This window comes from Mustela erminea, chromosome 1, assembly GCF_009829155.1.
Source record: "Mustela erminea isolate mMusErm1 chromosome 1, mMusErm1.Pri, whole genome shotgun sequence".
Lineage (NCBI taxonomy): Eukaryota > Metazoa > Chordata > Mammalia > Carnivora > Mustelidae > Mustela > Mustela erminea.
Window position 1 is genome coordinate 88,575,241 of NC_045614.1, and position 13,332 is coordinate 88,588,572.

At 42.8% G+C, this 13,332-nt stretch overlaps 1 protein-coding gene across 2 annotated transcripts in view; it reads left to right on the forward strand.

The window, feature by feature from the left end:
* The first annotated feature begins 318 nt into the window (after nucleotides 1-318).
* COL6A6 (collagen type VI alpha 6 chain) overlaps nucleotides 319-13,332 on the forward strand; it is a 140,369-nt gene continuing 127,355 nt past the window's right edge. Inside the window, exon 1 of one of the 2 annotated variants that reach the window (XM_032332854.1) lies at nucleotides 319-528. The gene's annotated coding sequence lies outside the window, so the exon portion shown is untranslated. Of the gene's footprint in view, nucleotides 529-12,272; nucleotides 12,387-13,332 lie in introns of those variants that run through there. The other variant, XM_032332863.1, reaches the window with a different exon arrangement.

Sequence of the window (13,332 nt, forward strand, 5' to 3'; positions counted from 1 at the left end):
CATCTTTCGTGCCCCTTGGATCCCCCGCCCTGCGGGTCCTCTGGGTGCTTAGAAGGCGTGCACGGTGAAAGCCCCAGTCTCCCCGCCTTCAGTATTTTTCCAGGGTTTAGAGCTGAGAGGGTCGAGGTTCCCTGCAGGGGAGACGTGTGCGGGGCAGTTACAGCCCCCTTAACCCCCAACTCCCGCTTCCGTCACCCGCCTCCCTCCCTAGGGACGTGCGCTGGGCCCGGGGCCGCCGGGGCGGGGAGGGGTCGGGCGGGGGCGGGGAGAGGCGTTTATATAGCGCAAGGAGGGGCGTGGGAGCTGCCGCCAGCCTGCGGGATACCGGGAGGCGAGAGGCAGCTCGTGCCGCCTCCGGCTACTTCCCCGGTTCCCGAGGTCCCCATCCGAGGTCCCTCCCCACCGCGCCCCCGCGGTCGGCGGCACTCGGCGCTGCGCTCCGGGCGGTGCGCTCAGGGCTCGCCGGGAGGAAACCCACGCAGGGCTTGGCACGCGCAGGGCTGAGAGCCGCGTGGAAGTTTCCCCGAGGTAAGTACTGAACCCGTTTGCAAGTGGTCTGTAATTGCAAGGGAGGTACGGGCCAGATGGAGGCGGGGGTGCGGGGGTGGGGGGCACTTCAAGAAGGCTGCAGTGAGGGAAAGAAGTGAATTTCAGAAACTCAAAATCGCCTCCTTCCGTTTTTCACCTCCTCTGGGCTGTTAGCCCTTCTCACCCCGTCTTTTAGTCTTTTGCATGCTTCTCTTGTCAACATACAGCACACTCTACTGTCCCTCTCTGCTCCAGGCTCCCTGTTCCCCGCTGCACACTCATGTACCTGGAAGGCTGAAAGTTGCCTCACCCAACACTGTCCCCAGACCAAGGGCAGGGCCCGGCCTGTGGCAGACACCTAGGACTATGGAAAGGATGAATGAGGGTAACCAGCCCAGGTCAGGAAAAGTCATTCCCATGTCTGTACAGACCCAGTCTGTACCTTAGCTTCTTGACCTCACCCAAATTTATTCAAGATAAATGAATTTGGTTGGGGTTTTATTATCCTCTGAGGAGAGGGGGGAAAGCAGGAAAAAAAAATGCACCCATTTATTAATACCCAATAACACCTTGAAATGAGTGGAACCCCAGCTACCAGGCTCAGTATCAAAAGTGCGAATAGTTTTGATGAGGGGAGGAGGCAGGCCGGAGGAGGGAAAAACACTGGAACAAGAAAGTGATTTCTCCCATTTTCTCTTTCTTTCTTTCTTTCTCTCTTTCTCTTTTTAAGATTTTACTTATTTATTAGAGAGAGACACAACAAGAGAGGGAACACAAGCAGGAGGAGTGGGAGATGGAGAAGCAGGCATCCTGCTGAGCAGGGAGCCCCATCTGGGACTCCATCTGGGACTCAATCCCAGGACCCTGCAATCATGATCTGAGCTAAAGGCAGATACTTAACAACTGAGTCACCTGGGCGCCACCCCCCCCCCCATTTTCTTTCTTGATAAAAGACTTCTCATTTCTATTTTTAGATGTCTACCTATGGAGATTTTTTTTTTTTACTATTTTTTTTAAAGATTTTATTTATTTGACAGAGGGAGAAAGAGCACAAGCAGGGGAAGAGGCAGAGGGAGAGGGAGAAGCAGGCTCCCAGCAGAACAAGGAGCCCGATGCAGCACTGAATCCCAGGACCCTAGGATCATGACCAGTGGCCCAACCAACTGAGCCACCCAGGCGCCCCTCTGGAGATTTTTAAAGGTGATCTTTGTCTGTGGGAGGAAAAGCTTTGATAGGAGTGAGGGGTGGTGATGCTGTTTAGGGATATCTGAGATGCTAGTAGAAGTCGTGAAGACTCAAGATATGAGAATATTAGAAGTCTTACGTCAAGAATACCTATAGTTATAGAATCAGCAGTCACATTTCTTTTTAAAGAAAGCACCTATTTTTAATAGGAAATGTTCAAGCATGCCATTTTGAAGTTACAATGTAAACTTACTGTTTAGTGTCCCCATTGATGAGATGACCTACATAAAAATCCTGAAGAGTCTAAATGAAGCATTTTAAAACACTTGGCCTTAAAAGGGTTTTTTTCCAATAAAAGTTGTCAATTTCTTTCCTCCTCCCTCATTTTTTCCCAAAATATTAGAAGTGCTCAGGAAAACCTGAAAAGAAAGCTTTTCTGCTCCTCAGGAGTCCGTGTGTTTTTAGACCCTGTGCCCTGTGAAATCAAACTTTGTGATTTACATTAAAGACTTTATGTGAAACACCCACTGAAGAACTATTCAGCTTTCTTTAAAAAAACAACAAAAAGCTTTCTTGTTTTACTAAATCTTCTTGTGAAACAATTCTTTGAAAAGACCATTGTTAATATTATATACTTGCAATTTTCCATTGTCCTATTCCCTCCATATAGTTTGAATTGCAGAAAAGTTTGAGTCGTTGGAATGTTTATAAAGAAAAGGTTTATTTATTTGCATAGACAGTGTTAAGAGCTGCTAATTAAGTCACCAAATGAAGGTCACATTATAAGAATCATGAAGAAAAGTTGGTGTTATTTACTTGTCTATATGTATACAGAACACCGCATCATCTTGCCCATATAACAGTCTTAAACATGACTTGAAAAAATCTTCCCTGTCAGTAAATATCCCCATCGCTGGAATTTCTTAAAAACAATGTGATTGCCACCCAAACCATCTGTAAATAAATAAAAGTAGTCCAGACTAATGAGGATGTTTTTATGACCAAAGAATTGTCACTTCCACAGTCCCAGGAAATAAGTATGAAGATTCAATTTTCTGTACTTCCCCTTTAATGAGCTTCATGAATATAGAACTTTTCCAGAGTGATCAAATGTTGGCCAGTATCTTTTTTTTTTTTTTCTCTTCCTTGCTGACTTTTTTGTTGTTGTCTCTCTCTCTTTTTTTTTTTTTTTTTGGAAAGTAGGATGTGCTTTAGCTTTGTTCTGAAACAGGTCTAGGTTCAAGTTTCAGACTAGCTGGGACAATCATTTCACCTTCCTGAGGTTTCTTGCACCTGTCATGCCGAGCGGTGATCCCTACTTATCTCACAGGCAAGTGTGAGGAGAAAAGGAGATCTGCAGAAAACGCCAGATGTGAGTCCTCCCTAAATGAAGGTGGCGGTGATGGTGATGGTTAACACTTAGGTTCAGGGCAAATAGAAGTGTTCCCGATAATGCAGTTAATGTCGAACCCAATTTTATTCCATGTTTTGAACTCCCGGAAATAACTTGTTTCCATGGAGTATAACACATGATTAACAGAAATGGCTAATTCGCCAAACATTGTAACCTCCCTTTTCCCCTGGAAGCCTTCCAGTTTGCAGAGATCACTTAAGGAAAGACCTAGCACTTGGGCATACCACTGTCGTAGAAGAGGTGTTTGCGAGGTATGCCTGTTCTGACTTCACTATGTATCTCTTCATATCTTATGCTTTACAACTTCGGGAAACTTTTTCTAGAGCAATCAAATCGTTCCTGCAGGTAGAACACTGGGAGAGGCACACTTGGTGTTTTCGTTTCTTTAGATAATGATTCTGGGGTAACAGAACCACTTTGCTGCTTTCAGCAGAAGCTCTGACGTTTTCAGAAATTTAAAATAAAGATCCCAAGTCAACCTGAAGGTCTTCAAGTGAGCTGAGAGTTACAAAGTCATAGAGGATCATTTACAAAACAGCAAGGAGTGGAAGACCAGTATTTTTAAGGGAGAAAGAATAGTTAGAGACTTGGTCTCACTCCCTGCCTTGATTCCTCACCCTCCTTCCAAAATTGTTTTTTCTTGGGGTGACCCCAAGGCCCTGGCAGGGGAAACTGGAAGGGATTACATCAATAAAAATGGATACTGTTTGGCTAACATAAACCATGTGCAGAAGAAAAGAGCTCTTGTGTCTTTCATATCCCTAACGCTTCCACAGTGCCTGGCACTAGTCATGTACTCATGCGATAAATGAATGGCCTACAATTTCAAAAGTCTGGCTGAAGGATGCTTCTCGTGTAAATCTGGAGCAGTTGCACTCAGAAAATTCACTAACATGCGAAACCTCAGGCAAAATGAAGGAGGGAGGATGGCCTCTTCTTGTGTCTCAGCTTCTGACCTTCGTTTTGGCTAAAGCAAAAAACAGCAGACTATAAATCTTACCTTTTATGAGTTGTCTTCATGGACTGAGATAAACCTAAAAATAATACTTTTTTATGTTTCTAAATAGCGAGTCCAAGGAGATTTACTGGTTTAATTTTGCTATGAATAGAAAGTTTTCCTCCAAGTGCTCAAGCAGGAGAATGGAGAGAAAAAAGATGCAGCTTACAAACTAACTTGGTATTATGAATGGAAACCTCAACCTTCCCCTCGAGTCACAAAGGCCTAATAACTATATGTTAACCATTCTTTAACCATTTACAATTAAGGATTGGGTATCAATTTGACTCTAAATTGCTCCTGTAATGCTCTTAAGTACTGTATCCTAGACGTTGGAGGGGAAAGATTTTGCCAGACTTCATTGGCAAAGGCTTTTGTGTTGGCTTAAAAAACTGTAAGCTAATCACTTATTGAGTTCTTTAAAAACAAGTTGATTAATGTTTGGCAAGAAATTCTGACTAAAAGTCTCTACTACATGAGTCCAAATACAATAGAACTTTGAAGATCATGAGCAAGTCATAGTCACATTTGGCTATTACTGTTGGGTGGAAAATAATCCCACAGTGTGTCAAATGGTCCACATGCCATCTTTTGGTACCCTACCTCACCACAGCCAGCGTGTATGGTCAATTCTATACTCATTTCACTTCTACAACTGTCTGGGATGATTAGACTATCTCTAACACTAAGAAGATGATGTTATACATTGTAGCAGATCTCCCTCACTTCCAAGCTTTTCTCTGCTGGCTAGAAGATGACATCAGAGCCCTCCCCCCATTCCCTCTGCTCCCACTGTTTTGGTGCACACTGCAGACTTTTTACTTTAAGCACTTGTAAAGGCCTGAGGGCTTTCTCCGGCCTTGTGAGCATGACTGGTTCATGTAGAGTAGGTCAAAAGGGCCTGGGCATTAACACCCTCTAGAGCAACCCCTCACCCAGTAGTACATGAAAGTTGGTGAATATCCCAGCTTTCTCACACCTTGGAAGAGGAAACTTTTGAGGTATGACCTATACATTCTTCCGGAGGTGCCCCCAAGGGAATGAGCTCCAGCTCCCCAGAATGACAACGTGTCTGTCCACTAACAGTTCTACATTGGCTTCCTTCCTTCTTCTGTCTCACTCCCCAGCTCCTCTACCAGTGCTTCCATAGATCACTCCCTAAATAAAGTAATTGCACAAATTCCAGTCCAGAATCTGCTTTTGGGGAGACCCAATCTAGCATAAGTTTGTTAGCTATTTCAGTAAATGCAGGGTTTTAGATAAAAGTATACTGTAGATTCTGCTCTAGCCAAAAATTGAATTAAGAATAGAATTCTTTCTTTCCACACTAAAAACCAGAATTTTGTCCCTAGACAGTGCTGTTTGACTTGTGTCTGGAGATGTTAGTTTGTTGGCGGTGACCCACTCCTGAATTCCCATCATCCCTTTGAGGATTTTGTTGTCGGAACATGGAGGGAGATAGTAGCAAGGACTCAGGTGACCCCATCATTAGAGAAAGAGCATATACCTCTGGTTATGAGAAGCAGCTCAAACACATGCTCTGTAAAGATGGAATTGGCCTCTCCATATTTCTGTGGGTGTTTCAATCTCTCCCTCAGGTTTGGTCCCCATTTGCTTGATATGTTAGTCAGAGTTCTTCGAAGGAACAGGACCAATAGTTAGATATACAGAAATATATGAGGAGATTTATTATAAGAATCTTCTCACATGATTATGGAAGCTGAGAAGTCCTTTGATCTACCATTTGCAAACCAGGGAACCAGGAATGCCCATGGTGTAATTTAGTCCAAGTCTGAGGGCCCCAGAGCCAGGAGTGCCAATGTCTGAGGGCAATAGTAAATGGATGTTCCAACTCAAGTAAAAAGAGAAAATTTGCCCTTCCTTGTCTTTTTGTTCTATTCAGACTGTCAGTGGATTGGGTGATGCTCACTTGCTTTGGTGAAGGTGATCTTTACTCATTCTTTTAATTCAAATACTAATCTCTTCTGGAAATACCTCACAAGCACACACAAAAATAATGTCTTACCATCCCTTACTTCAGTCAAGTTGACACATAAATGTACCCATCAAATTTACCAGAGACTTCCTAACACATCCCCCAAAGCCAGACCTCTCTTCAGAACTCCAGACCCAGATATCTCACTGCCCACAAGACCCCTGAACATCTTCCACTACAAACTCAACAAGTGCCAAATGGCACTTACTATCTCACTACACACCTTCCCTACTTCCTACATATGGCATGACCCAATGGCCCCAACAGAAGACTCTGGAGTGGTCTTGAAGTCCTGTTCTTCTGTCAGCCCTCATCAACAATCCCATCTCATCAGTCTCCAAGTCTTAACAATTTCATTTCCTAATAATCTCCAGGTCATTTCTGTTTCTAGTTCCCAAGCACCATCCTTTCTTTCACCCAGAAAACAACTGGCTCCTAGTCCACCTCCCTGCCTCTAGTTTTGTTTCTCTTCTAACATTCTCCATATTTCAGCTTTGGCGAGCTTCCAAAAACCTGTACTTTGCTAATTCCAGTGACTTTGGATATGATCGAAACTCCTTACCATGGTTGAGAATCCTCTCACCATCCAACTTTATCTATCTCTCCTTCCTCATGTCTTTCCATTTCTTTGACACCACTCCCAATCCTCCAGTCTTTTAACCAAAACAAAAATAAAAACAAACTCTTGCTCTCTCCCACCTCCCACTATTTACATTTGGAATTCCCTCTAGAATTCCTAGAACAGAGTTCTCCAGACTCTGAAGCTGGCTAACTCCTTTTTTCCCCTTAAGGCTCAGCTCAAGGCCCATTCCTTGAGAAAGCATTACTGGACCTTCTGTTCTAGGTAAGGTACCCTACCCTAGGTCCCCACAGTACCCTAGACTTCCAGTCATATTTCTCTTCCATTAAACTGTGGTTATTTCATCTTTTGTATTGACTAGGATATCTTCGGGGCTAGCCACCTAGTAGCTATATCTGTTGTATGAATAAATGAGCCAAGATTAGGTTTCTTACTAGCTGATGACCATGGGAAAGTCACATAATCTCTCTGAACTTTATCTTCCTCACTGAAGTAAATACCATGTGCAAGCAGAGGATGACATCGGAGACTTGATGAGATTATAGATTTTTAGTTCTTGGTGCATAGTTGGCACTCAGTCAATAATAATTCCTTCGGATTCAGCAAGATAGGAACTATCCTAAACTTGACGCTGTGATGTTTTGAGACAGTACAGTTCACACTCCAGGAGGTGTAAGCCAAAGGGGCATTTTGCTATAAGGGCTTTGGTGGAACCCGGAAGAAAGAAATGTCATTTAGATAAAAGCATCCTGCTTGTCAGATGTCCTTTCAAACCATGCATGGAGTGTGTTTTTGGAAATGAAATTGATATAATAACATATAATGGCATCTAATTGCCTCACCTAGTGTTTTCCAAACAATCCTCTTTGAGATCCCAACATCTGCATTTCCTGGATTAATGCCATGAATCCAGTTTCCAAATGGAGGAATTTTTTTCCAAGAATTTTGCCTTAAAAAACTATTCCCAACTGCAATTCTTTCTTGATTTTCCCCCTTTTCTATGACTATTGTCATCATCCTGAAACAACCACAAAACACCTAATCTTGGACCCCGAGGGACTTGTCATGAAAATGTTCACAAACCCTGATGCACATTTATAAGCGATTTAACTGGGTAGAGGCAAGTACTAAACAAATTAATGGATTTGCACTGCTCAATGAAGGCAAATAACTTTTTAGATTTTATGAGGTGGGGAGTGAGTTAAATACACAATTGGGTTGGGAAATAGAGTAATAGCACCTCAGGGAACTAATACTACCATTTAAAGACTTTGGGTATTATTTGGTAAAATACAACTTTGGCACACTTGTTTAAATCTATGGCAGATCCACTTTTAAAGCTTACCAGCCAAGGTTGCCCAGTCCCCCTTGGACAAACACAATTTATAAACCCCCTTTGTTACTAGATATCCCAACAATTTGGGCACATGTAGTCTTTTGTAATTAACAGTCACAATGCTAAGGATAAGAGGTAAATTGATGGTTGATGGTGTGTCTGTTAGAGATCCACCTCATAAATCCATATATATGTATCTTTACATGCAAAATATTTTAGGTAAGTGTCTATTTTCTCCCTAAAACTTGAAGGTTTTTATATATCTGTTCATTTGTTTTATTTCTCAATGCCCCATCTGTTCTTTCAATTTCTTCATGGAGAAAGTTGCAATTAGGCATCAATGTTCCATTGTCATCTCGGTCAGCAGCTAGAAAAGTTACTGAGTCGGGATGCCTGGGTGGCTCAGTTGGTTAGGCAACTGCCTTCAGCTCAGCTCATGATCCTGGAGTCTTGGGATCAATTCCCGCATCAGGCTCCCTGCTCAGGGGGAGTCTGATTCTCCTTCTGTCCCTCTTGTGTGCTATCTCTCATTCTCTCTCAAATAAATAAATAAATAAAATCTTAAAAAAAAAAAGTTACTGAATCAGATAGTGTATTGGGTACTGAAAGAGAGGTTGCGATTCCATACATCGCGTATCTGCTTAACTCTCCACTGAGAAAGGAGACGTGTGCCCTGCATTTGGACCTGTAGCTATGTACCTGGCTTCAGCCAGTAAGCAAGAGGTGGCTGGGCTAGAACCAGCCCAGGTAGATGGAGATGGTTGACTCCAGTTTTATTCACCCACTCGATCTTTGAATACCAGTGTCAAGGGGGTTACGTCAACTCCCTCAGCCCTTATTAAACACTTTATCTACATTATCACATTTGATCCTCATGACAATTCAGTGAGGAAAATGCCATCATCATCCCCCTTCCACAGATGAGGGTCTGATGTTTAAAGGTGCATCAATTGCAGACCAGTGGAGGATCTGAATTCAGGATGTGGTATCCCAGGCCTCGACACCCCTACCTGTCTATTTGGTGGGGTAAGCTAAAAAATGTATGCTTCAAAAGCCTAGAAGCTTCCAATGTTAACGGCCAACTTAGATCCTTGCATATTTAGAATAATACTTCAGAAGTCATATTTTCACTCAAAAGTCATGTTTTCACCTATAAGTGGAAATTTTGACTCCATTTTTTTTTTTTTTTTTTTTAGGGGAGTGAAGAAAGGTAGAGTGCTAAACTTAGCATGAGCATAAAATCCCAAAGAGATGATATTTGAGTAACTACAAAATTCGGTTGCTCAAATCTGTGTCACTGAAATTGACTTTTTGCTGATGGACTTTTCATAGAATCTTAGAATTTCAGAGCAAAAATGGGTCTTTAAATCACTTTGACTATTTCTTTTTGTTTGGTTCCTCCCCTCCCCTTTCCCCCAGTTAAGAGCCTTTGATGATTTCTCACTGATTTTGAGATAAAGATAGAAATCATTGAAAGACCCTGCAAAGCCATACATTGGTCACTTCTTTTCCAGCCTCATTAAGTGTCGTGCTTTGCTCTGTGCTCTATTCATACTGGACTTCCTTTGGTTCCTTGACCACTCTGTTTTCCTTCCTACCACAGGACCTTCACACAAGGTTTCCTCCCTTCTGGAACACCATAGCCTCTTAGGCAGTTTAATTCTCACCATTCCTCTAGATATTAGCTTAAACAGCAGCCCCTTAAGGAAGACTTTCCTGAGTTATCAATTCTCCTTATTATATGTAATCACAGTACATAATTCAAGAAATACATTAAGTACCTTTTCATGTATAAGTCTTATTTTAGGTGTTGGAAAACAAAATGGACAACTTCCTCCTCCAGGGAGGATATAAACAACAAAGATATCCACAAATAACTTCCAGGTAGTATTAAAGACCAGGGAAAAAAGTTATTTAAGTGATCAGTGACTGACTCTAAGGAAGTTGAGGGTTGTTTTTGATGGGGTGGTTGAGAGGTATCTCTAAGGGGTGACATTTGGGCAGAGACCTGAGAGAACACAGGAATAAAATGAGGCTGTCCGGGGGGCAAGAAAAGGATATTTCCTAGCAGAGACAACTTTGGTGTATTTAAGAAAAGCAAGGAGACTGGGGTGACTGGAGTGGAGGAATCACAGTGAAGAGGTTAAGATTGGAAATCATGGGCTATGGCCAATATTATGGAGAGCCCATGGACCACACACGTATGGTATTGGAGTTTAAGCCAGATGGAAACTCACTGGAAATTTTGAACAGGGAGATAATTGGCCTCATGTATGGTCTTCAAAGATCACTCTCACTGCTGTGTGAAGAGTACATTAAGAAAGGCAGGAATCAAAGCATGGAAGTGTGTAAGAATAGGAATCTGGGCAGGAAGCAAAGGTAGCATGACTATGGTGGGAGGTGATGAGAAGTGGCTTGATCTGGAATGAATTTCGAAGGTATTGTTGGCCAGACTTACTGATGGTTTGGCTCTAGAGTCTGTTAGAGAAATCTCTGCTTTATAGCATGTAATGTAGTTGTAATTTTACACTTGATATAATTCCTTCAAAAATAACCCGGTCCCTCAACGGACTATAAGATCTATGATGACAAAGACCATGTCTGGTTTTACTTTTCATTGCCACCTGCTGCCTAACACAATGCCTATAAATAAATTAATGGATAGGTAAATATACTACAACCACCTTATTTTAAAGATGAGCAAAATGAGTATCAAAATGAGGTTAAGTTAAAGGAATGGCCCAAGGTTTCTCAGCTTGGACCAGAAACCATGTCTCCAGACTCCTCGTTCAGGCTGTTTTCCCTCTTGCAGTGGACTCCTTCCAAACATCATGCCCTTTTATTTGGGGAGGGAAGGATTACCAAAATATACTTCAAATATTAGGCATACACCCACCAGTTGCAGCCAGCAATGTTCTAATCACCGTTGAGGCTCTTTGGGGGCAAAATGAGTTTATGATATTTCTTCTTTCCTCCTTTGAGCTCGTCTACTTCTCCAGGAAAACCACTGATCTTATCCCACTATTAGTGAATGTTATGCCTAGGGCCTGAAGTTGATCATCTTAAGCCATCTGGCTTGTGTTCTGTTTTGAAAGACACTATAGCTTTAGACAAGAGCAGCTGGTGTGCATAATCTCCATCTAAAAAGTTAGCCATTCAAAAATGTTCACTCCCCAAGGGCATTTTGGAAAAAAAAAATAGGTTGAGGCAAGCTGTGATTAATAGGGAAAAAAAGAATAGAAGGCAATTAAGAGTTTCCTTGGTCCTCTTGGAAGAGAAAAGCTGCCTGAAATGTAACTTTCTCAAGCAATGATCACATCCTTGGACTGCTGCCTTTCTAATTAAATTCCCGATACATATATATGGATATTTCATTTAATGAACAGCTGGTAAAATTGGATCCTTGGTCTGCAGAGGTTTACCAAAGTACTTGAGTGTTTCTGTGTGATTGAATACTAATATTTAACCCCGGAATACAAAAAAGAGGAAATTAAATCTGCTAGTTGCTCATCCGGCAGGACCTTCTAGGTTGTGCCCTCCCTGGTCTGCATAGTAATTGGTTCTGATGGTTTCCCATCAAGCTACTTCCAAGTTACCTTTCCCCTTTTCATTATTCCTTCTTGAAAGCAGCACTCACTGTGCTTTGTACCTTCCAGAGCGCTCTCTCATGTCCAGGAGGCAGGCTTCACCCCTCTGAGGCTTCTAGTCTAGTGAGGGGGCCAGACATTAATGGGATAAACACACAAATGAATATTTAGTCACAGATTTGAGGTGACGTGCAAGGAAGAAAAATTAAAAAGATGCCACAGGGGCACGTAGGTGGCTCAGTGGGTTAAGCCTCTGCCTTCGGCTCGGGTCGTGATCTCGGAGTCCTGGGATCGAGCCCCACGTTGGGCTCTCTGCTCGGTGGGGAGCCTGCTTCCTCCTCTCTCTCTGCCTGCTTGTGATCAATCTCTGTCAAATAAATAAATAAAATATTAAAAAAAAAAGATGCCACGAGAGAAAAATCGCAAAGGATATCTAACTTATGAGGACAGGAGAGGACCTCTCTGAGCAGGTAGTGCAATGAAGTCTTGGAGGATAAGGACTGAGCGAGCGGGAGCCAAGGGTACAGGGCAAAAAGTGGCTGGAGAGGGTGGCAGCAGTCAGACGGCAGGGACAGGACTTCTCAAACTTTGCTGTGCACACAGACTGCCTGGGAACCTTCTTCCACTGCAGACTAATTCACTACACCTGGGATTCAAGACTAATTCACTAAAGCTGGGATTCAGCGTTTCCAACTAGCTCCCAGCCATGCTGAAGATGCTCAGCCCGGAACCACACCCTGTGTAGCAACAGTGCAGGACCAAGGTGGGCAAAGTTTTTCTGTAGAGAGAAAGAGAGAAGACACAATTTAGACTTTGTGGGCCACACTGTCTCTGCTGTGCCTATTCCACTGTGTCACTGTGATGTAAAAGCAGCCATAGAAAACAGGTAAATGTATGGTATGGGTGTGACTGTTCCAGTAAAACTGGGTTTAGCAAAACAGAGTCAGATTTGACTTGACGGGGGTAGTTCGCTGGCCCCTGCCATAGGAGAAGGTGTGGGATCAGTTCTTAATCCTGAGCGTACCTTCGAATCACCTGAGTTTCAGAAAATATCCGTGAGGCCCCTATTCTGGGTCAATAAAATTAGGATGCTTGGGGATGGACCCAAGGCATGGGAAGAGTTGAAAAGCCGCCTAGGTGATCCTAAGCAGGTCTCCAGGCAGGTCACATTAACATCACCTGGGAGATTGTTAGAAATGCACATCTTTGGGTCCATCCCAGATTTACTGACTCAGTCCCAGGGCCCCACAGTTTGTTTCAATTCATCCTCTGGGCAATTTGGAGTGAGGGCCACAGGTTAGGCAGGCTGCCTGGCTTCAAATCCTGCCTCTGTTGCTTAAAAATTGTTTGGTCCAGGAAATGTATCTTGCCTTTCTGTGTCTCTCTGTTCTCCTCTATAAAATGGAGGCAATAAAAATAGTATCGCCTTCCCTGGATTAACGACAGCTGTTAGCACAACAACTGCTCACCGGGAATGCTCTGAGTATGTTAACTGTTGGCAGTATTAGGCCGTGCAAATATAGGAACATTCCTTAACTTTTCTGAATTTACTTCCTTCATCTTTATTTTTTTTTCTTTACATATATATGTATTTTTTATGGAAGTTTAGTAGGCACAAAATGCTACATTAATTTCAGGGGTACAATATAGTAATCTCATGACTCTGTATGTTATGCTCCCCATAACTGTACCACCATGTGTCACCATAC